Source organism: Leucopleurus acutus (genome assembly GCF_964270905.1).
Source record: "Leucopleurus acutus genome assembly, chromosome: 7".
Classification (NCBI taxonomy): Eukaryota; Metazoa; Chordata; class Mammalia; order Artiodactyla; family Delphinidae; genus Leucopleurus; species Leucopleurus acutus.
This window is the reverse complement of record NC_139150.1, coordinates 93,382,944-93,410,802: the sequence shown is the minus strand read 5'-3', so window position 1 is coordinate 93,410,802 and position 27,859 is coordinate 93,382,944.

Genomic DNA, 27,859 nt, shown 5'->3' with positions numbered 1-27,859 from the left:
TCTCTGACCATAGCTATGAGTTTATATATTTCTCTGTGTAGTTATATCAGTTTTTGCTTCAATTATTTTTATTTTTAGTTATTGGGTGATATTTATATCATCTTGATGGACTGACCCCTTTGTCATTATGAAACCTCTCTCTTTATCCCTGGTTATTTTCTTTGTATAAAATCTACTTTGTCTGGTAGAGCTCAAGCTTTCTTTGATTAATATTAGCATTGTATATCTTTCTTCATCACTTTACATATAACTAATTCTGTCTTTATATTTAATATATGTTTCCTATGGGTAACATATAGTTCTGTCTTGCTCCTGCATCCAATCTGACAATCTCTGTCTTTTAATTGGGATATTTAGACCATTTACCTTTCATGTGATTGATATGGATATGATCATTTGGTGTTTGTTTTCTATTTGTCTCCTTTGTTCTTATTCCATTTTTCTGTTTTTTTTAAAGTTTCATTCTCATTGATTTATTAATTTGGACTGTTATAATTCAAAGCTCATAATTAATTATTAGGATTAATGTTTTAATTTTATCTTCTTTGTCAGTTTTATTAACTATAACTTTATGTTTTGTTATTCTAGAGGTTGCTTTAATTTTTTATATACAGTTTTTAATGATCACAGACTAGTTTTTAGTGCTATTACATCACTTCCCATTTTGTATAAGACCCTAACCTTCTATTTTTCTCATCCATAATTTTATTCTATTATTGCCATACATTTTTATATAATTAATTACATAACAAATAAACCCCATAGGACACTGTTATTCTTTGTTTAAATGGTTGATTATCTTTTAAAGATTTTAAATAATAAGAACAAAGCATTATACCTTTATCCATATAGTTACCAATTCTGATACTTTTTATTCCTTTGTGTAGATCCATATTTCCCTGTGGTATCATGTTCCATATGCCTGTAGGACATCCTTTACCATTTCTTGTAGTGCAGGTCTGTTGTGGATGATTTCTTTAAGCTCTTATAGGTCTTAAAATGTCATTATTGTGCCTTAAATTTTTTTTTGTGTGTGTGGTATGCGGGCCTCTAACTGTTGTGGCCTCTCCCATTGCGGAGCACAGGCTCAAGATGCGCAGGCTCAGCGGCCATGGCTCACGGGCCCAGCCGCTCCACGGCATGTGGGATCTTCCCGGACTGGGGCACAAACCCGTGTCCCCTGCATAGACAGGCGGACTCTCAACCACTGCACCACCAGGGAAGCCCCTTGCCTTAATTTTTGAAACACGTTTTCATGGAACATAGAATTCTGAGTTGACAGAATCTTTTCTTTCAGTACTTTAAAGCTGTTACTGAACTAATTTCTCACTTGCATTATTTCTGACAAGAATTCTGCTGTCATTCTTATCTTAGTTCCTCTGTATATAATGTCTCTTTTCCCCTGTCTGATTTTAATATTTTCCCTTTATCCCTGGTTTTGAGCTATTTCATAATAATGTGTCTTGATGTTTCATAATAATGTGGCTTCATGTTTCTTGTGATTGGGGTTCAATGAGCTTCTTGGATCTGTGGATCTATAGTTTTCCTCAAGTTTGGTAAATTTTTTGTCATTATGTCATCAAATATTTTTCCCATCTCTAGCCTCTCTTTCAGAACCCCAATTACCTATATATTAGGCTCCTTGAACTTGTCTTACAGCTCACTGATAATATGTTCATTTTTAGAAGTTCTTTTTTCTCTGTGTGTTTCATTCCTCATAAAAAGTAAGATTTTTCTAGTCTGGTTGATAGGAACAGGCACTATTCCTGGATGTGTGTGTGCTTCAGGCACTGTTCCTTCCAATCTTCTCTACGGGTTCTTCCCCAGCCTTGGGTAGTTTCTTCACACATATATGCTGATCAGTACTTGGCTGAACATTCAAGGAAAACCCAGGGTTCTCTCCCCATGCATTTCTCCTTTCCAGGGCTCTGTTCTGTGACCTCTAGCCACCTTGGTCTCCCAGACATTCAGCTCCATCTCCTCAACTCAGGAGTTTGTCAGGATCCTCCTGGAATGCTCCTATCCATGCCCCAACCTGAAAACACTTAAAGTAGTAGGCTAGGACAATTGTTGGACTCACTTCATTTGTTTCCTGTTTTTCAGGGATTACTGTCCTTTGTTGCCCAATGTGCAGTGTCTGGAAAACAATTGCTTCATCTAATTTGTTACCTACATGTTTGTGGAAAACAATTGTTTTACATAATTTGTTACTTATATGTGTGTAGGGGTAAATCTGTTGTCTGTTATTTTATCTTGGCTAGAAGCTTATGTTTTTTCAATACATTTACTTGAAACCCTGGATAAGCTTGATGATTTCCTAGGAATGTATAATTTACTTAAAATGACTTGAAAAATATAAAGACACTGTTTCCCAGAGAGGAAATAGAAAAAGTTGTCCTTTAAATCTTGAGAAATCATTAGATTCAGTTGTTTCACAAAAAATTCTACCAAACTTTTCTATAGTAAAAACACCAGTGTTATTAAATGGTTCTGTTCTAGAACTTAGAAAAAGAAAGGAAGTTTCTAAGTCATTTTTATGAAATGAGAGTGGTAATCAAATTCAACAAAGATAGCACAAAATAAAATTACAGATGAGTGTAATGTATGAATATTGATTTAAAATTCATAAGTAAAATATTACTGCAGCAAATAAAAATAGCAATTCATCATAGCCAAGCAAGTTTTATTCCAGGAATATAAGAGATACTCAATGGCAGGAAATGGTTACTGTGTTAATAGACCTAGATTGAAAAAAGCATATGCTTATTTCTGTGGATGCTGAAAGGTATTCAATAAAATTCAATATCCATTCATGATAAAGACTGCTTAATAAATTAGGTATATATGTATGCTATATGAGTAAGATAAAATATACCTATTTCAGCCTCAAAGCAACAGTATCTTTTTTATTGGAAGGTACTTCTATTGAATTAAATAATAAGACAAGAATGCCCACTTCTATCATTGTTATTTTGTTTTGGAAGTACCAGTCAATACAATCAGAAGTACTAGTAAGGAATAAAAGGTATATTATTAGAGGTATAAAAATTGGAAGTAGAAATAAAATCATGATTAGTTTTACATAACATATAAATTATATTTTATCTATTAATTCATTATATACATGGAAAATCAGAGTATCCTCAGAAAAAAAGTATTACAAACAATAGGAGAATTCAATAACATGGCTTGATACAAAATTAATATACCGAATTCTACAACCTTTATGTATAAAAGCAAGAACCAAATAGAAGAAAAGCTCCCATCTAAAATATAAGGAAAAATAATAAATGTATGAAAAATGTGGAGAATCTATGAGAAAAACTGTAAGATTCTTGTGAAGATCATTTAAAAAACCCACCTGTACAAGTGGAAATACAGCTTAAGTACTTGACCAGAAGACTCAACATTACAAAAATTTAAATGCTACCAGTAAAAATATCACTAGGAGTTTTTTTTTTTTAAACTAGGCAAAGTTCTTGTGGAAAAAGTAAATTAAGGGAAAAACTACGTGAAAAACAAAAGTAATGAGCAGGTACTAACACTATTAGAAGTTCAAACATATTACGAAGCTTCAATAATTAAAATGGTGTGGCATTGGTACTTGGATTTATAGCTCAATGCCACAGATTAGAATGTCCAGAGATAGATCTATGGACTTATGAAAATTCACTATATTATAGAACTGGTATTTCACAGGTGAAAGAAAAAGATGAATTATTCAATAAATGCTTTTGGACAAATAGGGAGGCATCTGAAAAATATAAAACTCTACGTATATCTCACAGTTTACTTTAATTATAGGTAGATCAAAGATTTCAATATTTTTTAATTGTTAAAAATACTAGAAAAGTTGGTCTGACATGTAAGGAGCTTGGAAGTCACCACTCCCATCCTCACACTAAGAAAAAAGCTGAAAGTGAAAATCAACAAGTCTTTTTAGATCCGTCAGAGAATTGAGGTCACAGCACAAACCACCACCCTGAAAACTGGAGACACAGGAAGCTACAGAGAGCCATAGCTTACCTGGAGCAGATATCACTCAAAAGCCATCACTGGAGCCAGCATCAGGTAGGAATTTTTAAAGTGTAATTGACTAATTGCAAGAGCAATTGCATGGACTAGCTTGAGAGTTAAAAATTGCTGTAGGCCAAACCTTGTGAGAAGGGGCTCATGATTTCCTGAATTTTATCTCTAAGAGTCTTATCAGGTTCTCAGGGTAAAGATCAGAGAAAAGTCTCCTCATACTTCCAGTTGGGAGGGCAAGGGAGGGGGTGTTGGTAAAAAGTAACCATTTTGAAATATCTCTAGGGCATTCTTTTCTTAACAAAGTCTGCCCTTAAAGGAAAATATTTCAGCAGAGACTAACCAACTTGGGTTTTTCCAGAGCCTAATAACATAGGGAAATACCCAACTTCAATCCCCTCTAGCCTTTCATGTGAGAGAAGGGAAATACCAATCCAAGTCTCCTCTAGCTGTCCTGACTCACCTAAAGGGGAAGGGGGCAAGAAATTGAGAGGCATTTGTGGAGGTACCAGCCCAGGGGCACAGTCTCACTCAAAGACTAAAACTAATCACAGGACTATTGAATACTTCCTATCTCCCCCAACACCTCACCATCACATTACTAAAGACCTAATTACCACAGATAATTTTACCCAGTACATCACGTCCTGCTTCCAACAAAAAATTACAAAGCATAATAAAGGGAAAAAACAGGGTTTAGAGACAGAGAAAGCATCAGAATCAGACTCAGATATGGCAGGAAGGTTGGAACTATCAGATTAGGAATTTAAAAGAAGTATAATTAATACACTGAGGCCTGTAATGGAAAAAGTAGACAACGTGCAAAACAGATTGATAATGTAAACAGAGAGATGGAAATTCTAAGACAAAATAAAACAGGAAAGCTAGAAATCAAAAACACTGTAAAAGAAATGGAGAATGCTTTTGATGGGGACATTAGTAGACTGGACATGACTGACGAAAGAGTCTCTGAACTTGAGAATATGTCAATAAAAACTTCCCAAACTGAAAAGCAAAGAGGAGAGACTGAAAAGAAGTGGAGAAAAATATCAAGCACTGTGGGACAATTACTAGAAGGAAAAGAAAGAGAGAAAGGAACAGAAGAAATATCTGAATCAATAATGACTGAGAATTTTTCAAAATTAATTTCAGAAACCAAAGCACAGATCCAGGAAGCTCAGAGAACACCAAGAAGGATAAATTCCAGACACCACACTTAGGCATAGCATATTCCAACTACAGCAAATAATAAGAAAAAAATCTTGAAATGAGTCAGAGTGAGAAAAAAAGGAAACCTCACTTATAGAGGAGAAAGGATAAGAATTACAGTGGACTTCTTTGCAAAAACCATGCAAGCATGAAGAGAGTAGAATGAAATATTTATATTATTGAAGAACAACAACAACAAAAAAGCTTCTACCAACCTAATTTTTTGCAGCCAGTGAAATTATCCTTCAAAAGTGAAGGAGCAATAAAGACCTTCTCTGACAAACAATAACTGAGGAAATTTGTTACCAGTAGATCTGCCTTGCAAGAAATATTAAAAGAAGTTCCTCAGAAAGAAAAAAAATATTATAGGTCAGAAACTTGGATGCACGTAAAGAAAACAAGAGTGTTAGAGAAGGAATAAATGAATGTAAATAAATCTTTTGTTTTTCTTATTCTTAATTGAGCTAACGGATAACCATTTAGTCAAAATGATAACAACAGTGTATATGGTGATTATAGCATATTGATAAATGAAATTAATGATAACAATGATATAATGGAAGGGAGGAAGGGATTGGGAATACTCTATCTTAGGGTACTTACCTACCTGTGAAGCAGTATAGTGCTATTTGAAAGTCGACCTATATTAATTGCAAATGTATGTTGCAAACTCTAGGGCAGTTACTAAAAAAGAAAGAGAAAAAAAGTATAATTGAGATGCAAGAAAAGGAGAGAGAATGGAATCATATAAAATGCCTCATCAAAACCACAAAAGGCAGAAAAAGAGTGGAAGACAGAAATAGAAACAGAGAATAAGGGCAACAAATAGGAAAAAATAACAAATATGGTAGCTGTTAATCTAACCATATCAGTCATCACTTTAAATTTCAATGGTCTAAATGCACCAATTAAAAGACAAATACTGTCAGAGTGGATCAATAAACAAGACCCAACCTATAAGAAACTAATTAAATATAATGACACATACAATAATAAAGAGAGTGGGAAATATATATCATGCTAATAGTAGTCAAAAGAAAGCTGGAGTGGCTATATCAAATTCAGACAAAGCCAATTTAAGAAGAAGGAAGATTACCAGGTATAAAGAGGGGTATTACATAATGATAAAGGGGTCAATTCTCCCAAGAAGACATATTCTCCTTAATGTATATGTGCCTAACAACAGAGTTTCAAAATATATGAGACAAAAACTAATAGAATTTCAAGAAGAAATAAATATCCCTGTACTTGACAGTTCCAGCAATCAGAAAAATAGGAAGGACATCAATTAACTGAACATCACAATCAATTAACAGTATCTACTTGACATTTATAGACTACTTCACCCAACAACTACAGAATACACATTCTTCTAAAGCTCACATAGAACACTGACCAAAATGGATTATATTTTGGGTAATAAAGCACATGTTAACAAACTTAAAAGAAGAGAAATCATACAATGTGTGCTCTCAGACCACAGTGGAATTAAACTAGTAATCAATAACAGAAAGGCAGCTGGAAAATCCCAAACTTCTAAATAACACACAGGGCAAAGAATAAGTCTCAAGAGGAATTTAAAAATATTTTGAGCTAAATGAAAATAAAAGTACAACTTCCCATAATTTGTGGGATGCTACAAAAGTAGTATTTAGAGAGTATTATTTTGAATGCCTCTATTAGAAAATAAGATAAATCTTGAAAAAAAAATCTAAGCTTTCATATTAAGAAACTAGAAAAGGAGGAGCAAATTATATCTGAAGTAAGCAGAATAAAAAATAATAAAATTACAGCAAAAATCAGCGAAATAAAAAACAGGAAATTAAGAGAAAAATCAACAAAATTAAAAGCTGGTTCTTTGAAATGATCATTAAAATAAATTGATAAACATCCTGCCAAACTAAAAAAATGGAAAAGAGACACAAGAAACTGATATCGTAAATGAAAGAGGGGTCATCACTACTGATGTAATGGATGTTAAAAAGATAATAAAAGAATATTATAAACATTCTATATTCACAAATTTGATAACTTAGATGAAATGGACCAACTCCTTGAAAAGAGTTGATAAATTAGATAATCTGAATAGGTCTATGTCTAGTAACAAAATTGAATCAATAATTAATAACCTCCAAAGAGATTATTATCTGGGCATCATTCCCAGATGGGTTCACTGGTGATTTCTACCAACATGTAAGGAAGAATTTATACCTATTCTTTAAAATCCATGTCAGAAATTAGAAGCAGAGAGAATACTTGATAACTCATCCTATGGGGCCAACATTATCCTAATATCAAAACCAGACAAAGACATTACAACAAAAGAAAACTATATTTCTCATGAACATAGATGCAAAAATCCTAGACAAAATATTAGCAAATTGAATTCAACAATGTGTGAAAAGAATTATACACCACAACCAAATGGAATTTATTTTAGCTATGCAAGTCTGGTTTGATATTTGAAAAACAATCACATCAACAAGCTAAGGAAAAAAAATCATGATAATATTAATAGATGCAGAAAAACATTTGACAAACTTCAACACCCATTTATGATAAAAATTGTCTGCAAACTAGGAAGAGAGAACTTCTTCAACTGGATTAAAAAAAAAACAAAAACAGCTGTTAAAAGACCCCTACAGCTAACTTCATACATAAGGGTGGGAAACTAGACGCTTTCTCTCTGAAATCAGGAAAAAGACAAAGATGTTCCCTCTCATCATTCCTATTCAACATCGTACAGGAAATCCTAGATAATGCCATAAGACAAGGAAAGGAGATAAAAGACATACAGTTTGGGAGAAGGAAGAAATAAAACTGTCTTTGTTTATAGATGACATGATTGTCTATGTAGGAAATTCCAAAGAATCAAAAACAAAGAAACAAACAAACAACAAGAACAAAAACTCCCGAACTAATAAGATATTGTAGCAAGGTTACAGGATACAAGGTTAATATACAAAAGTCAACTGTTTTTCTATATACTAGCAATGACCAATCAGAATCTGAAATAAAAATATAATGCAATTTATATTAGCAATGAAAGAATGGAACACAGGTATAAATCTAACAAAATATATACAAGATCTACATGATAAGAACTACCAAACTCTGATGAAGGAAATCAAAGAAGAACTAAATAAATGTGGAGACATTCCATATTCATGGGTAGGAAAACTAAATATTGTTAAGATATTAGCTCTTCCCAGCTTGATCTATAGATTCAATTCAGTCCCAATCAAAATCCTAGTGAGTTACTTTTTGGATGTCAATAAACTTATTGTAAAGTTTTTTTGGAAAGGCAAGAGACTTAGACTAGGCAACACAATATTGAAGGAGAAGAACAAAAGAAGAAGACTGACAGAATACCTGACTTTAAGTCTTGCTATAAAGCTATAATAGTCAAGACAGTGTGGTACTGGTGAGAGAACAGACAAATAGATCAGTGGAACAGAATAGAGAGCCCAGAAATAGACCCACACAAATATAGTTAACTGATCTTTGATGGAGGAGCAAAGGCAAATTAATGGTGAAATGATAGGCTTTTAAACAAAGAATCTTGGAATGATTGGACATACACATATAAAAAACTGTTCTAGACACAGACCCTATACCTTTCCCAAAAATTAACTCAAAATAGGCCATAGATTTAAATGTGAAATGCACAACCATAAAACTCCTAGAATATAACATAGGAGAAAATCTAGGTAAACTTGATTTTGTGATGATGGTTTAGACACAATACCAGAGGCACAATCCATGAAAGAAAAAATTGATAAGTTGGACTTCATTAAAATTAAAAGCTTCTGCTTTGCAAAAGACACTGCTAAGACAATAAGACCAGAGACTACGAGAAAAAGTTTGTGAAACATGAACCTGATAAAGAACTGTTACCTAAAATATACAAAAAGCTCTAAAATTCAACAATAGGAAAATAAAAAACCCAGTTAAAAATTGCCAAAAGATGTGAATAGATACCTCACTAATGAAGAAATACAAATGGCAAATAATCTCAATGTCATATATCACTAGGGAATTACAAATTAAAGCAAAACTAGGATACCACTGCACACCTATTGGGCTGGCTAAAATCCAAAACACTGACAATACTAAATGTGCAGCACAGGAACCTTCATTCATTGCAGATGGGAATGTAAAATAGTACAGCCACTTTGGAAAACAGTTTGGTACTTTTTACAAAACTAAACATACTCTTAATATATGACCAGCAATCATGTTCCTTGATATGTAGTGAAATGAGTAGAATATTTATGTCCACAAAATAAAATCCTGCACACGAATGTTTATAGCAGGTTTATTCATGATTGCCAAAACTTGTAAGCAACCAAGATGTCCTTCACCAGATGAATGAATAAATAAACTGTGGTACATCCAGCACTAAAAAAATGGGCTAGCAAGCCATGAAAAGACATGGAGGAACCTGAAATGCACATTACTCAGTGAAAGAAGCTATTCTGAAAAGGGTATGTACTGTATGATTTCATGACCTTCTGGAAAAGGTAAAACTATGAAGACAGTAAAAAGATCAGTGGTTGCCAGAGGTTGGTGTTTAGGAGGAATGAAGGAATAGTCAGAACAAAGAGAATCTTTAGGGCAGTGAAACTATTCTGTATGATACCACAACGGTAGATAACATGTAGATAAAGGTAGATAACATTTGTCCAAACCCATAGAATGTACAACACTGAGCATGAATCCTAATGTAAACTACGAACTTGGGGGATGATTATTTATCAATGTAGGTTTACTGATGGTAACAAGTGTACAACCTGGTGGGAGATGTTGAAAGTGCAGGAGGCCCTGGTGGGGGGGCCAGGGGGATGCAGGAAGTGTATGGGAAATCTTTGTACTTTCCACCCAGCACCTCCCCCTTTTTGATCCACATTCTCCAGTCTCACATATGGTGCAAGACCACCACCTTCCTGTTCTTGTTACCTGGTTTTGAAGGACATGTCAGGCAGTTTTTAATTTGCCTGGCTGATCACTATTTTACATGATGTTGAACCTAGCCTCTCATTAATTCCCTGTGTAGATCTGACCATACTTTTGCTTTTTCACACAACCACATATGCATTTTTTAAATTGAATTACTTTAAAAAATTTTTAGTCTCTTGTTTTTAGTCAATTGGTCACTTGTTTTGACCAATAGAACATCATCCTTTTTAAGTTAAAATAATTAATTTTTAATGTTCTGATACGAGTGGTGGTTTAATGCAATTATTGCTTATAATTTTCTCAAACAAGAGCTATAAGATACCAAACTAGAGATGTCAAGGTTTAAGATTATTTGCAAAGGAAAATAAAATAATATTAATTGGCACCTATTAGTGAATCAGAATCATGTTCAGGAATAAATATTCTTGTAAACTTCCAAATTTGCTGGCACATTTCTTACTTCTAAGTTTCTGTGCAAAAGGCTTTTCCTTTCTAATGATGACCATGATGCTGTGTTCCCTTCATCTGATTTATGAAGGCTGTCTTCTTTTGACTCAGGGTCAGTATGCTGAGTTTCTTCAAAGAGAACACACTCACTTTACCCCATATAAAGATTACTGTTCCTTGGCACACATGGGATGTGGAAATTTTCGCTTCCCCGTATGTCTTGTTGCCTGAGGATGAGGGAGGCGTGCCATAAAGTGGCAATAATTCCTTAATGGAGATCGACCTAGGGGCCTGTGAAATATTCATGCAGTGAAAATAGAAATCTTATTTATATAGGTTTTTAGTATTATCTCAGAACCACTGCTCCATGAACTCTAAAGGTACCCTTAACTTAATTTCAGTAAATCCATAACTGGAATGTGTTTGGGCATGTTGTCTGCTCTTGACAGACCCACTCAAAATACGTTTGGGGTTTTCCAGAGTAACATTTTTAATTCATGGCAAAAAGTGGTTCCCAAACTTTTCAGAAATAATACCATTTGCTACTAGAGAATAACTCAATGAACAAGACAAAATACCAGATTGCCAGCTTTTAAGAAAGAGATGTTGTTTCACTGAGAAAGAAAAATATCTCCTGATGAATCTGACGTTAGCACCACAGTGGGCTTCTGAGGGACTTCTTCCTTCTACATTTGGCCCCCTCTCCTTGTCCTAAAAGTGGGATCCCCCATGGTGTGTGTGTGTGGTGTGTGTAAGTGTGCAGTATGTGTGTGTGATGAATACATCATGTGTATGTATTCTAATCAAGACATAGTTACAAACAGTGGAATGCATGGATCTTAAGCTCGCAGTTCAATGACTTACCAAATGCACATAGACCTATGCAAGCAATACCACAGCCAACACATAGAACACCTGTATTAACCTCCAATGTTCTTTTCCAGGGACCATTCTGATTTCAATTCCCGTCTATTAGTAAGTACAATAGGAACAATTTTTGTCCAGCTTTTTTTTAACTTAGCATAATGTTTTTAATATTCATCTATATTGTTGTATGCATTGGAAGTTTGTTCTTTTTAATTACTTAGTGACACTCCATTGTATGAATATAACATAATACGTTTATCCATTCTACAGTTGATGGATTTTGGTTGTTTCTAGTTTTGGCCATTACTGATAAAATGGTTATTCTAGTGCAAGTCTTTTAGTGGATATATGCTTCTGTTTTCTTTGTGTGGGGGGGGTATAGGGAGAGTACATACATACCTACAAGTGGAATTCTTAGATCGGAAGAAGTGTGTATGTTTAATTTTATAAGATATTGTAAGCTTTCTAAACAGTTGTATAATCTCACACCACTTCCAGCAATATATGAGAATTGCAGCAGCTTCATACCCTCACCAACACTTGGTATTTTCAGTCTTTTTAATTTTAGCCATCGTAGGGTTTGCAGTGGTTGTACTGGTTGTAATAACTTTTTATGTGTTCATTAACCATTCATACACATGCCTTCTTACTTGAAAGACTTAACACAAATACACATACCTTTGCTTCTGAGGAACTAGAGTTAAGATTATTTATTGATTATTTTCCTATAGCCTTAAAAAATATAAGTGATAGGAGAGAATGAGAGTTCTTAATAGAGAATTCACTCTATTAAGCAGAGTGAATGCCAACAAATTGGCAAAATAGTTTTAAAATATTGTGGGGTTTTTACTTTTCTATTTTGGTTCTTTGTCCCTCAGTTTGGGTGTTATAGTCCTTGTGATGATATTTATCCTTATTTACCTACCTAATGAGACAAACTCTGTTTTCTTCATGACCTTCAAGACTTAGCTACCTGTTGTACATTTCTCTTATGGCCTTGCCAAAATAATCAGATATCAAAAGTAGTCACAAATTTCAGCCAAGGTAATGACAAATTATGAGGGCCACCATGTTACCTGCATACATTTTACTGTAGTATACATACATACCCACATACACAATTCATGAATGTTCAGCCAAATTTGTATAAAATGAAGACACTCAGATCAAAATGTAAACCATTTTTAACACTATAATGTAAAATCAAAATGTAAACCATTTTTAACACTATAGCATATTCCCTAGCACACCCCTCAATGATTGCAACCACAAAGATAACCACTATTCTGATTTTCATTAAAATATATTGGTGTCACTTGTTTTTCAAAGTTTTATAAATGCAGTTATCCTATATGGACTCCTGTGACTGACTTCTTTCCCTCAGCATTATGTCTATGAGAATTACCCATGTTGATGTGCAGAACAGTGGCAGCTTATTTTTCATCACTGAATAGTATTCCATTGTAAAAATGCACCACAATTCATTTACCCATGCTAGCCATGGGCACTGGGGCTATTTCTAATTTTTGGCCTTTGCAAATAATTCTATTAGCATTTATTTATTTATTTATTTCAGGTGCACATATGTATGAATTTCAGTTTGATATGTATTGGCTGTGTGTATGTTCTACCTTAATAAAAACTAGTTTTCCCACATAGTTGTACTAATTGACACTTCCCAGAAGTGCATAAGATTTCTTGTTGCTCTATATTCATACCAACCTCTGATATTATCAGGGTTTTTTTTTTTGTATTTTACTCATTCTGGTGGGTGTGCTATCATTGTGTGTGCTCACTGTGGTTTTAATTTACATATTCTTGATAATAGAGTAGAGAATTTGTTTTTTGGAATAAGCTTTATTTTTCAGAGAAATTTTAGGTTTAAATAAACTGAAAGTAGAATTCCCATATATTCTCTCTTCCCTGCCCCACTAGAATTTCCTGTATTATTAACGTCTTGCATTGATGTAGTACATTTGTTACAATTGATGAAGCAATATTCATACATTATTATTAACTAAGGTCCATAGTTTACATTAGGGTTCACTTTTGGTGTTGTATGTTCTGTGGGTTTTGACAAATGCGTAATGACATGTGTCCACGGTTACAGCCTTATACAGAATAGTTTCACTGCCTTAAAAATCCTCTGTGCTCTGCCTATTTATCCTCTCCCTCTTTCCCAATCCCTGAAAACTACACTTTTTACTGTTTTTATAGGTTTGCCTTTTCCACAGTGTGATATAGTTGGAATCATATAAAATGTAACATTTTAAGACTTGCTTCTTTTACATAGCAATATACATTTAATGTTCCTCCATGTATTTTCATGGCTTGATAGCTCATTTCTTTTTATCACTGAATAATATTCCATCATTTGGATGTACCATAGTTTATCCATTCACCTACTAAAGGACATCTTGGTTGCTTCCAAGTTTTGACAATTATGAATACAGTTGCTATAAACATCCATGGATAGGCTTTTGTATGAATGTTAAATTTTCAATTCTTTTTGGTAAATACCAAGATACATGATTGCTGGATCATGAAGTAAAAGTGTGTTTAGTTTTATAAGAAACTGTCTTCCAAAGTGGCTGTACTACCACCAATATGGATTTCTACCACCAATGAATAGACTTGAAGAACTTTGATATATTTATTAACCATTTGAATATTTTTTGGTGAGGTGCCTGTTCAAGTAAACTGCACATTTTTTAATTTGGTTGTCTTTTTTCTGTTTGTTTTTAGAAGATTTTATATAGTCTGGAAACCAATTGTTTGCTGATATATATATATATATATTTGTTGGATACAACTTTTGATGAAATGAGATTCCTACTGGTTGTTTTTGATGAAGAGAGGCTCTTAATTTTAATATAGTCCAAGATATCAATCTTTTATTTTATATTAGTAACTTGTGCCCTGTTTAAGAAATCTTTGCCTACCTGAAGGTCATAAAAGTATTTGCTTGATACATTCTAAAATCTTTATCATTTTCCTTTTTATACTTAGGTATTCAGCCGATTCAAAATGGATTTGTGTGTGTGCAGAGACATGGATCACTACTCACATTTTTCATATGGATATTTAATTGATACAGCACCACTTATTGAAAAGACTCTTCTTTCTCCATGCCCTGCAGTGGTACCCTTCTCATACATCAAAGTGACCATATAAGTGTGGTCATGTATTGCCTCTCTTGTTTCATCCTGATTGTCTATTTGACATTCCTTCTGCCAATGCCACACTCTTCATTGCTATAGTTTTAAGTCTTGAGGTCTGTAGTGTAAGGTCTCCAACTGTGTTCTTCAAGATTGTGTTTGCATTTAACTCTATACATCTTATATTAATTTTGAATCAACTTGTCAATTTCCCAAAAACACTTGCTGGAATTTTTATTGAGATCGCACTGAATCTATAGATCTGTCCAGCAATATCTTGGCTTCCACCTCCAAACACAATCTTTGCTTTCATGTATTTTGGTCTTCTTTAATTGGTAGTGTTTTATAGTAAATTGTGTAATGGGCCTGTATATCCTTGGTGAATTTATTCCTAGGTATTTGGTACTTTTCTGATACTTCTATGTGTGGCATTATTATTAAAATTTTATTTGCTAATTTATTTCTAATACATAAAAATACCATTGATTATTGTACATTGACCTTTTATCTAGTGACTTTGCTTATTTCACTTATTATCCTAATATTATCTGTAGATAGTTTTGGACTTTGTACAAGTATGATCTTCTGAATAATCACAATTCAATTTTGTGATTAGGTTTTAATGAATATTTTACATATTAAGTTCAATGATGAGATGACTGCTAATTTAGTAACTATCTGCTTCTCAATGCAATGAAATTGGGAAGGAGATCAATGACCTCATGGATTACTTGGTCAATAAAGTGAGGGTTTTGAAGCCTGTAATAGTATGACAATGCATGGGATATATTCCTAAGTGACATCAGGAGAGTACAAAAGTGTTTGTATAGCTTAATTACAATAACTACTAAAACAGGTACATGTGTGTAAGCATGTTTGCGCTTGAAAATCTGCACATAGATTTTGACTCAGCATTACACTTCTAGGAATTTAACTTAAGAGTAATTTTAAATATGTTTGAAATTTAATCTAAAAGGATATTCATTATACCATTTTTCATCAAAGTAGAAACTTAGAGAAATAGCTTAAATGTCCAACCATATAGCCTGGGTTCATTTCATTATGATAGTATGATGGAATTATCGATATATAGAGACATTCAGAATGATATCATAGAATTAATTAAGGGAGAAAAATGTTCATGATCAAATAAGTGAAAAAACAGGTTGCAAAACCAAACAATCCCATTTTATCTGTCAATAATTATGGGTGCATATACTCAAACCATATTGGGGGAACTTCCGGATTTCTCAACAGTAGTCAAGTCTGTGTTGGAATTGGGGTAGATTTTATTTTCTCATTTCTGTTTTAACTGCTTTAAAATAATCGCCTACGGGCTTCCCTGGTGGCGCAGTGGTTGAGAGTCCGCCTGCCGATGCAGAAGACACGGGTTCGTGCCCCGGTCCGGGAAGATCCCACATGCCGCGGAGCGGCTGGGCCCGTGAGCCATGGCCGCTGAGCCTGCGTGTCCGGAGCCTGTGCTCCGCAACGGGAGAGGCCACAACAGTGAGAGGCCCGCGTACCACAAAAAAAAAAAAAAATCGCCTATGATGAAAATGCACAAAATTGTATTTTAAGTAATTCATACATGTGTATTTGGAAACATAAATGATATATGCAATAAAATATAAATAATACTTTTATTAGGGGGTTAAGATTGTTTGAAGATTTTTATCTTTTTTATTTTTTTCAGTTTTCAGTAATATTGCTTCTAAAATGGAGGTATATAATAATTTGGAAGGCCTCCAACAGGGAACAGGTTATGATGAATGTACTAAGAGTCAGAGTGACATTACCGGAGGAGGCTGGTTCCTGGTGGAGGGTGAGAACAAGTCACAGCTGTCATATGTCAAGGCCGTTTGGGCTTTAAATTGCTCCTTCAGGCTGGCATAGGGCTCAGCTAACATCACTAACATCTCACCAGAACAGGTATTTAAAATAAAAAAGAATGCACTAGAACAGTAGAGAATCTTGTGCTGTTATCTCATTTTTTTAAACTTAGTTTTAAAAATAAAATCAAAACTACTTTTTCCCCACTTCTCTTTTAGGCATAGAATGGCTGATGGACCTGTAATAGTTTGCTAGGGCTGCTGTAACAGACTGCATGACTTAAACAACAGAAACTTATTGTCTCACAGTTCTGGAGGCTAGGAGTCTGAGATCAAGGTGTTGGCAGGGTTGGTTCCTTCTGACAGCTGTGAGGGAAGGATCTGTTCCAGGCTTCTCTCTTTGGTGGTACATGGTCATTTTCCCCCCCTGTATCTTCATATTGTCTTCCTTCTATATGTGTTTCTGTGTCCAAATTCCCCATTTTCATAAGGACACCAGTCATGCTGAAGTCACACCTAATAAACTCATTTTAATTTAATTACCTCTTTAAGCACCCTCTTTCCAAATATGGTCACATTCTAAGGTACTGAGGTTTAGGAGTTCCAACACATGATTTTGTGTGTGTGTGTGTGTGGTACGCGGGCCTCTCACTGCTGTGGCCTCTCCCGTTGCAGAGCACAGGCTCTGGACGCGCAGGCTCAGCGGCCATGGCTCACGGGCCCAGCCGCTCCGCGGCATGTGGGATCTTCCCAGACTGAGGCACGAACCCTTGTCCCCTGCATTGGCAGGCGGACTCTCAGCCACTGTGCCACCAGGGAAGCCCCCAACACATGATTTTTTTTATTTCGCTTGTTGAGTTTAATAACCACATTCTTGCAAAGGGTATAACAAAGATAACTGAGTCATAAAAAGCAAAAGATGTTTGTATTACTTTCCTAGGGCTGCTAACTCAGTGACTTACAACAAAAATTTATTCTCTCACAGTTACAGAGGCCAGAGTCCAAAATGGAGCTGTCAGCAGGGCCATGCTCCATCTGAAGGCTCTAAGAGACAACCTTTTCTTGTGCCTTCCAGCTTTTGGTGGCTCCTGGCATTCCGTGGCTTGTGGCAGCATCACCTCAATCCAACACATGAATTTTAGGTAACACAATTCGACCCACAAAAGTGACATTCTTATTTGTGGTACTTATATGTTTGTCAGCTTAGTTTATGAGAGTTATAGCAATCATTTATGGTCAGCTTTTTCCCCTCACCCACCTAACCTGGCATCTGGTTCATGGTAATGGTTCTGTGGTAACCAACAATATAACCAAGGCTTCTGATTGGACTGTGTTGTGGTATCTTGATTTTTATCTGTTGGGCATAGATGAACTTCTCATAGACATTGACTTTCAGTGATTTTCGCTTCCCAGAGGTGGGGAAGTCCTTCAATCTGACAGGACTTTTGTGATGGCAGATCCTAGAGCTATTGGAAGGAATTCTTGTATCCAGATCATATCCTACCTTGTCAAAAGCACTGAGCACAAAACATAATTGCTGGTAGCCATTGTAACCTTTACATATAATAACTATCTGCTTTCACCCTATGGAATGCTCAGTGAGGCTGAAGATGGACACACCAGAGATGAATTGGAGAGTTACAGGGTGAACAACAAGGCATAGGAAGATCAGTGGTCTCCAAAATATGGATGAGTTTTTAGAACTGGGATAGGTGTTAGATATGAACTGGCTGGCCCACTCCCTCATTTATGATAGGACCCTAAATGTCCGGTAGTGGGAGAATGGTTTAATTCAATAGAATGATTACATAACCATGGCAAACACACGCAATGCAGGATGGAAACACATTAGTAGGTCTATGCCTAAGAGAATAGAAACATATGTCCACACAAAAACTTTCATACACATTTTCACAGAAGTACTATTCATAATATCCAAAAAAAATGGAAACAAACCAAATGTCTTTCCGTGGATGAATGGGTAAATAAAATGCAGTACATCCATGCAATGGAATATTATTTGGCCATGAAAAGGAATTAAGTTCTGATACATGTTACAACATAGATGAAGTTTGAAAAAATTATGCTAAGCAAAATAAGCCAGACACAAAAGGCCACATATTGTATGAAAAATCCAGAATTCACATGAAATATCCAGAATAGGAAAATCCACAGAAACAGAAACCATACTAGGGAGGAACAAGGAGTGACTGCTCCTGGGTATGGGATTTCTTTTCATAAAATTCCCCGATGGTAACAGTGGCCTAACTGAGTATGGTAAAAAAACACTAAACTGTACATTTATAGGGATGAATTTTATAGTATATGAATTTTATTTCAATAAACCTGTTATAGAATAAGGAGCTGTATGAGAAGGCAGGAGAAAGCTGTATACAGAGGCTCTGGTTGTGAAGTGGGGTGTTCATGTTATGACTTAGGTGTTCCTCTGAGTGTTGGAGGGGTGTAGCCTGTGGCCATAGGACTGTGTGGCGGGACGGGGCAGGGTCACTGGAGGAACTGAGATTGGATTGTTGGAGGTTGGATGGGTCAGCCAGGGGATGCTGTTCAAGTCACCAGAAAGATGGCAGGAGTAGTAGACAGTCGGACTGTGAACCCAAGTCCAGGGTCTTCCATGAGTGAGTAAGAGAGATGAGAAAGTCAAATTAGGTTTAATCAGCCCCTGTAGCCCCTGGAAGCCATGATGACTATACTGAAGACTGTTTTACTTTAGACTACAGATTCTCTTTTTAAAAAAAATTTTTATTGAAGTATCATGTAGGTTTCATGGGTATAGCACAGCAATTCAATTATACATATGTATGTTCTTTTTCAGATTATTTTCCCTTAGAGGTTATTACATAATACTGAGTATAGCAATCACAGATATTTTCATTTTGTACTACGGTAGTTGTAGATATCTCCAAGTATCATTTACTCTCTTGCGTCTTTAGTAATTTACACTAGTTATGAGACTTGTGGCTAGATATTGTTTTTCTTTTAATTTAATTTTTTTATACAACAGGTTCTTATTAACTAATAATAAGTTATCTATTTTATACATATTAGTGTATATATGTTAATCTCCATCTCCCAATTCATCCCCCCCCACACTTTCCCCCTTTGGTATCCATACATTTGTTCTCTACATCTGTGCCTCTATTTCTGCCTTGCAAACCAGTTCATCTGTACCATTTTTTCTAGATTTCACACATATGCGTTAATATACGATATTTATTTTTCTCTTTCTGACTTACTTCACTCTGTATGACAGTCTCTAGGTCCGTCCACATCTCTACAGATGACCCAATTTCTTTCCTTTCTATGGCTGAGTAATATTACATTGTATATATGTACCATATCTTCTTTATCCATTCGTCTGTTAATGGGCATTTAGGTTGCTTCCATGACCTGGTTATTGTAAATAGTGCTGTAATAGAACAGGATAGAAAGTCCAGAGATAAACCCAATAAACCCAAGCACCTATGGTCAACTAATCTATGACAAAGGAGACAAGGATATACAATGGAGAAAACACAGTCTCTCAAATAAGTGGTGCTGGGAAAACCGGACAGCTACATGTAAAGAATGAAATTAGAACACTCCCTAACACCATACACAAAAATAAACTCAAAATGAATTAAAGACCTAAAGGTAAGACCAGACACTGTAAAACTCTTAGAGGAAAACATAGGAAGAACACAATTTGACATAAATCACAGCAAGATCATTTTTGACCCATCTCCTACAGTAATGGAAATAAAAACAAAAATAAACAAATGTGACCTAATGAACCTTAAAAACTCTTGCACAGCAAAGGAAACTAGAAACAAGACAAAAAGACAACCCTCAGAACAGGAGAAAATATTTGCAAACGATTCAACAGAAAAAAGACTAATCTCCAAAATATATAAACAGCTCATGCAGCTCAATATTAAAAAAACAAACAACCCAATCAAAAAATGGGCAGATGATCTAAATAGATATTTCTCCAAAGAAGACATACAGATGGTCAAGATGCACATGAAAAGCTCCTCAATATCACTAATTATTAGAGAAATGTAAATCAAAATTGCAATGAGAAGAATCTTCCAACAAACAAAAGCCCAGGACCAGATGGCATTACAGACAGATTCTATAAAACATTTAGAGAAGAGCTAACACCTATCGTTCTCAAACTCTTCCAAAATATAGCAGAGGGAGGAACACTCCCAAACTCATTCTATGAGGCCATCATCACCCTAATACCAAAACCAGACAAAGATGTCACAGAAAAACTACAGTCCAATATCACTGATGAATATAGATGCAAAAATCCTCAACAAAATACTAGCGAAAAGAATCCAACAACACATTAAAAGGATCATACATCATGATCAAGTGGGGTTTATCCCAGAAATGCAAGGATTCTTCAATTTACACAAATCAATCAATGTGATACACCATATTAAAAAATTGAAGGAGAAAAAACCCTATGATCATCTCAATAGATGTAGAAAAATCTTTTGACAAAATTCAACACCCATTTATGATAAAAACCCTCCAGAGAGTAGGCATAGAGGGAACTTTCCTCAACATAATAAAGGCCATATATGACAAGTCCACAGTCAACATCATCCTCAATGGTGAAAAACTGAAAGCATTTCCATTAAGATCAGGAACAGACAATGTTGTCCACTCTTACCATTATTATTCAACATATTTTTGGAAGTTTTATCCACAGCAATCCGAGAAGAAAAAGAAATAAAAGGAATCCAAATCTGAAAAGAAGAAGTAAAACCATCACTGTCTGCAGATGACATGATACTATACATAGAGAATCGTAAAGATGCTGTCAGAAAATTACTGGAGCAAATCAATGAATTTGGTAAAGTAGCAGGATAGAAAATTAATGCACAGAAATCTCTTGCATTCCTATACACTAATGATGAAGAATCTGAAAGAGAAATTAAGGAAACCCTCCCATTTACCACTGCAACAAAAAGAATAAAATACCTCGGAATAAACCTACCTAAGGAGACAAAAGACCTGTATGCAGAAAACTATAAAACACTGATGAAAGAAATTAAAGATGATACAAATAAATGGAGAGATACACCTTATTCTTGGATTGGGAGAATCAATACTGTGAAAATGCCTATACTACCCAAAGCAATCTACAGATTCAATGCAATTCCTATCAAATTACCAATGACATTTTTCACAGAACTAGAACAAAAAATTTCACAATTTGTATGGAAACACAAAAGACCCTGAATAGCCATAGCAATCTTGAGAATGAAAAATGGAGCTGGAGGAATCAGGCTCCCTGACTTCACAGTATACTACAAAGCTACAGTAATCAAGACAGTATGGTACTTGTACAAAAACTGAAGTATAGATCAATGGAACAGGGTAGAAAGCCCAGAGTTAAAACCATGCACATATAGTCACCTTATCTTTGATAAGGGAGGCAAGAATATACAATGGAGAAAAGACAGCCTCTTCAATAAGTGGTGCTGGGAAAATTGGACAGCTACATGTAAAAGAGTGAAATTAGAACACTCCCTAACACCATACACAAAAATAAACTCAAAATGGATTAAAGACCTAAATGTAAGGCCAGACATGGTAGAAGTCTTAGCGGAAAACATAGGCAGAACACTCTATGACATAAATCACAACAAGATCCTTTTTGACCCACCTCCTGGAGTAATGGAAATAAAAACATAAATAAACAAATGGGACCTAATGAAACTTAAAAGCTTTTGCACAGTGGAGGAAACCATAAACAAGATGAAAAGGCAACCCTCAGAATGGGAGAAAATATTTGCAAACAAAGCAGCAAAGGATTAATCTCCAAAATATACAAGCAGGTCATGCAGCTCAATATCAAAAAAACTAAAAACCTAATCCAAAAATGGGCAGAAGACCTAAATAGACATTTCTCCAAAGAAGATATACAGATTGCCAACAAACACATGAAAGAATGCTCAACATCACTAATCATTAGAGAAATCCAAATCAAAACTACAATGAGGTATCACCCCACACCAGTCAGAATGCCCATCATCAAAAAGTCTACAAGCAATAAATGCTGGAGATGGTGTGGAGGAAAGAACCCTCTTGCATTGTTGGTGGGAATGTAAATTGATACAGCCACTATAGAGAACAGTATGGAGGTTCCTTAAAAAACTAAAAATAGAACTTCCATACACCCAGCAATCCCACTACTGGGCATATACCCTGAGGAAACCATAATTCAAAAAGAGTCATGTACCACAATGTTCATTGCAGCACTATTTACAATAGCCAGGACGTGGAAGCAACCTAAGTGTCCATTGACAGATGAATGGATAAAGAAGATGTGGCACATATATATAAAGAAATATTACTCAGCCATATAAGAAATGAAATTGAGTTATTTGTAGTGAGGTGGATGGACCTAGAGTCTGTCATACAGAGTGAAGTAAGTCAGAAAGAGAAAAACAAATACTGTATGCTAACACATATATATGGAATCTAAAAAATAAAAAGGTTCTGAGGAACCTAGTGGCAGGGCAGGAATAAAGACGCAGACATAGAGAATGGACTTGAGGACGCAGGGAGGGGGAAGGGTAAGCTGGGACGAAGTGAGAGAGTGGCATTGACATATGTACACTACCAAATGTAAAATAAATAGCTACTGGGAAGCAGCCGCATAGCACAGGGAGATCAGCTCGTGCTTTGTGACCACCTAGAGGGGTGGGATAGGGAGGGTGGGAGGGAGAAGCAAGAGGGAGGAGATATGGGGATATATGTATATGTATAGCTGATTCACTTTGTTATAAAGCAGAAACTAACACAACTTTGTAAAGCAATGTTACTCCAATAAAGATGTTTAAAAAAAAAACTGCAATGAGATATCACCTCACACCGGTTAGAATGTGCATCATCAGAAAATTTACAAACAACAAATGCTGGAGAGGGTGTGGAAAAACGGGAACCCTCTTGCACTGTTGGTCGGAATGTAAATTGGTACAGCCACTATGGAGAACAGTATGGAAGTTCCTTAAAAAACTAAAAATAGAATTACTATATGAGCCAGCAATCCTACTACTACACATATACCCAGAGAAAACCATAATTCAAAAAGACACATGCACCCCAATGTTCACTGTAGACTACAGATTCTTTTTTTTTTTACTTTTTTAAATTTAATTTTTATTTTATATTACCAGTTGATTTACAATGTTGTGTTAGTTTTGGGTGTACAGCAAAGTGGTTCAGTTATACATATACATATATCCATTCTTTTTCAGTTTCTTTTCCCATATAGATTATTACAGACTACTGAGTGCTATACAGTTGGTCCTTGCTGATTATCTATTTCATATATAGTACTGTGTATTGTGAATCCCAAACTTCTAATTTATCCCTCCTCCTCACCTTTCCCCTTTGGTAACCATAAGTTTGTTTCTGAAGGCTGTGAGTCTCTTTCTGCTTAGGAAATAACTTCATTTGTATCATCTTTTTAGATTTCACTTGTGATATCATATAGCACTTGTCTTTCTCTATCTGACTTATTTCACTGAGCATAATATTCTCTGGGTCCATCATGTTGCTGCAGATGGCATTATTTCGTTCTTTTTTATGGCCGAGTAATATTCCATTGTATGTATGTACCACATCTTCTTTATCCATTCTTCTGTTGATGGACATTTAGGTTGCCTCCATGTCTTGGCCATTGTAAATAGTGCTTCAATGAACACTGGACTAGGGTGCATGTATGTTTTTGAATTATGGTTTTCTCCAGATATATGCCCAGGATTGCTGGATCATATGTAGTTCTACTTTTAGTTTTTTAAGGAACCTCCATATTCTCCATAGTGGCTGTACCAATTTACATTCCCACCAACTGTGTAGGAGGTTTCCCCTTTCTCCACACCCTCCCCAGCATTTATTGTTTGTAGACATTTTGATGATGGTCATTCTGACCAGCGTGATGTGATTCCTCATTGTAGTTTTGATCTGCATTTCTCTAATAAATAGCGATGTTGAGAGTCTTTTCATGTGCCTGTTGACCATCTGTATATCTTCACTGGAGAAATGTTTATTTAGATCTTCTGCCCACTTTTTGATTGGGTTGTGTTTTTTGTTTTGATGTTGAGTTCCATGAGCTATTTGTATATTTTGGTGACTAATCCCTTGTAGGTTACTTTGTTTGCAAATATTTTCTCCCATTCTGTGGGTTGTCTTTTCATTTTGTTTATGGTTTCCTGTGCTGTACAAGACTACAGATTCTTGGTGTGGAGTTTTTAAATGGACATCTTCTGAAATTGTATGCAAAATTCTACATGTGTACAGCTAATGTGTATTTTTTTTCCTTTGGGAGAGGATTTCATGACTCATCAGATTTTCAAAGCAGTGAGTGATAAAATAAAAAGCCCTAAGAATCGCTGCTGTCAAGGATTTGTGTCAGGAATAACTCAATTTTCCCCTCCCCTATGGTGGGCCCTGAGGGGATTCAGCATGGAGAAAAACAGGATAGTTGTCCTAGTTAGTTAAGGTGCATCTTCCTATACACAGAAAAGCACTAAAATCATTAACTTGACTGTTTGTTTTATGATTAGCAGCAATCTTTTGATGTTTTTTTTCCAACAAAAAGTCCTATATATCCTGGCTCCTCCCTTACCTCTTTGGAACAGTCCCTCAGAGCTATCTAAGAAGCTGTATCCCAGGCTATAGTCTTCAGTAAGTCTGCTGAATAAAACATACTTCTCAACTTTCAGGTTGTGCATTTTTTTTAGTTGACAGCACCGAGATTGCAGTTAATTACAGCATTCCTTTTTTATCTCTCTCAGCATTTTCTAAATTCACTACAATTAACATTTTAAATCACAACAACAACAACAACAAACAAATAAAGAACCAAAGTCATAGCATACTGCATTTTATTTTTGGTGGGATGGTTGGTGAAAAGTTTGCATTTCAGAAATCTCCTGTAATTTATGCAGTTCTGTTAAATCTCCACCAAGACATCGGGAAAGGAGGTTTATAAAAATTTATTCAGCTGGCTTTGGACTGTAGGGAAGCAAAACTTGCCACCTCAAAATATTTCCTTGACATGCGGATTATTTCAAGCTAATAACAACCAAGGCCCAAAAGACTCAGGAAGAAACTTCAGCCTTCCCCCTAATTTCCTGAAAGAATTTAGATAGAGGGCCTGTTCCTGGACTACAGCTATCACCAGAGATAGCTGCAAGGAATATGGGTTAGGTGTGGTGGGGGAAACTCAGCAGGGCCCAGAGATCAGAGTCCACTGTGTGTCTCGTTGTCTCTGCAGGGCCCAACAAATATTTGTTTAACAAACATTTGCTTTTACCATCTCCTCCGCTTTGAAGTCCCAAACCACTACCCCCAACATCTTATTGCATCTCTAGCTGAAGATGGTATTAAGGTGAGGGTTTTGGCCATTTTTGCAAGTTAGTCAGTTTTCCTGGGTCTCTCCCATGTATACATATTATTAAACTTTTGTTTAATATGCTCCAGTTAACCTGTCTCATGTCAGTTTAATTCTTAGAACAGCCAGAAAATCCTAGAGAGGTACAAGAAATTTTCTTCCTCCCTGAAGATCAATCTTGAAAATTCAGGAGATGGTCTCCTGGAAGCTTCAATACCTGGCACAGTCTGAGTGGTGTTGGTGCTGGACCCTGCTTTCTGTCCTGCAGCAGACCCTGGGAATCCACAAAAAGGGATTCTCTTCTCCATCCCTACCTTCTTTCAGCTGAAATTACCTAAAATGAACCAAGAATGCCTTGTGATGGCAAAGCAAGCTCTCGTGTGCAAGAGAGTGCAGGCTACTTGTCTGTGTTTGGAACTTAGAGATGACTTTTAGGGTGAAGGGGACACACACTTTTCTCTTCAGTGGTCACTGGGGTAGTGTGGGCATGGTAAGCATAAATGCACTACCACACTGTACCTGTCCCTTAGACACAGAGGGTTTCTGCATCTCTCCACACCACCCCACCTTCCATGACTTCCAGTGGGTTCATCTAGTAATTGCTTCTGATGCAGGAAGGTTTTACATATGCTGTCTCATTTAATCTTCACAATGGCCCATGCCATTTGGGTTTTCCTATTTCCATTTCACAGATAAGAAAACTGGAAGCTTAGACAGGTTGAATGATTTGGCCAGAATCCCACAAGGTGGAGCCAAGTTTCCTGCAGGACCTCTGAGTTTTTCTGGGCAATTATATAAGCTTGGGGAGTGACCACAGGTTACAAGGTGGTCCCTCATGGGTATGGACAGTGTGCTTGCTTGCAGAGAATGACTCACTGGGAGTTTTACTGTTTCTGAGCTGGGAAGTATCTCAGGGCTCTGAAAGACACTCCTGTGTGAGGACGCCCCTGCTGCCCTGTGGGCCTTTGGAGAGATGAGACGAATCAGAAGCTCCCACACATTCTTTTCAGGCATCACAGACCATTCCTCCAGAATAATAAGGGTTCTGCTCTGTGGCTCCTTCCTAGTGGTAGAGGTGGTTCCCCATCATCTGTGGAGACAGTTGAGGGTTACACCTGTATGAAAAGGCTGCAGGCCACACTCTAACACCAAATGAGGGACCAGATGAACTGTGACTTTTGGATTCATGACCCGCATATGTACTATGGCAGCAACACAGCAGCCAGCAGACCTCCTCCTGAGTGTCTTCTGAGGGTGTTTCCAGCAAAATCCTGAGATGTCCTGCCAATACAGAGGAAGTACAGACTCCCAACTAGTCTGGGTACCTGAACACCATGCGAACTAGATGTTTCAGAGCAACCAAACTAGCTTTAGAAGGGCTTGCCAGGAAGCTTTTACACTTGACCCCTCATACACTCATTTATGGGTGACTTTCTTATTAATGGATGATATAGACACTCCTCCCAGAAAACTCACTTACATGTGCACACAGTATTCGTTGGCAAGCTGGGAAGCTAGCACGACACTGCACATTTGCATATTACACTGGAAGACTTCATTAAAAGACCTCATCTTTCTGCCCCCTTGGGTGTTTTAATTCACCATGTGAGTCTCTGGGGGAGATATCCACCCTCTCCCCTAATGGGCCATCACATCTACAGGGCACAGCTTCATTAGACCTCTTCAGAGCAACTCAGGCAACAGGCTTGGCTCACCGTCTACAGATTTGGGCCAACCCTGGAAAGACTGGCTCCCCAAGGTCTCAAAAGAAGGACAATCACGTGAAGAGTAACTTTTACTCTATCAGATATTTAACATCTATTTTATGATATGGAACATATCCCCAGCCATTTTACCAGTGATCTATTTTTGATGATTGCTCTATAGTTTTTTCTCTCTATTCACAGTCCAATGCTGTACTATGACTATAACAGCACAAACACTAC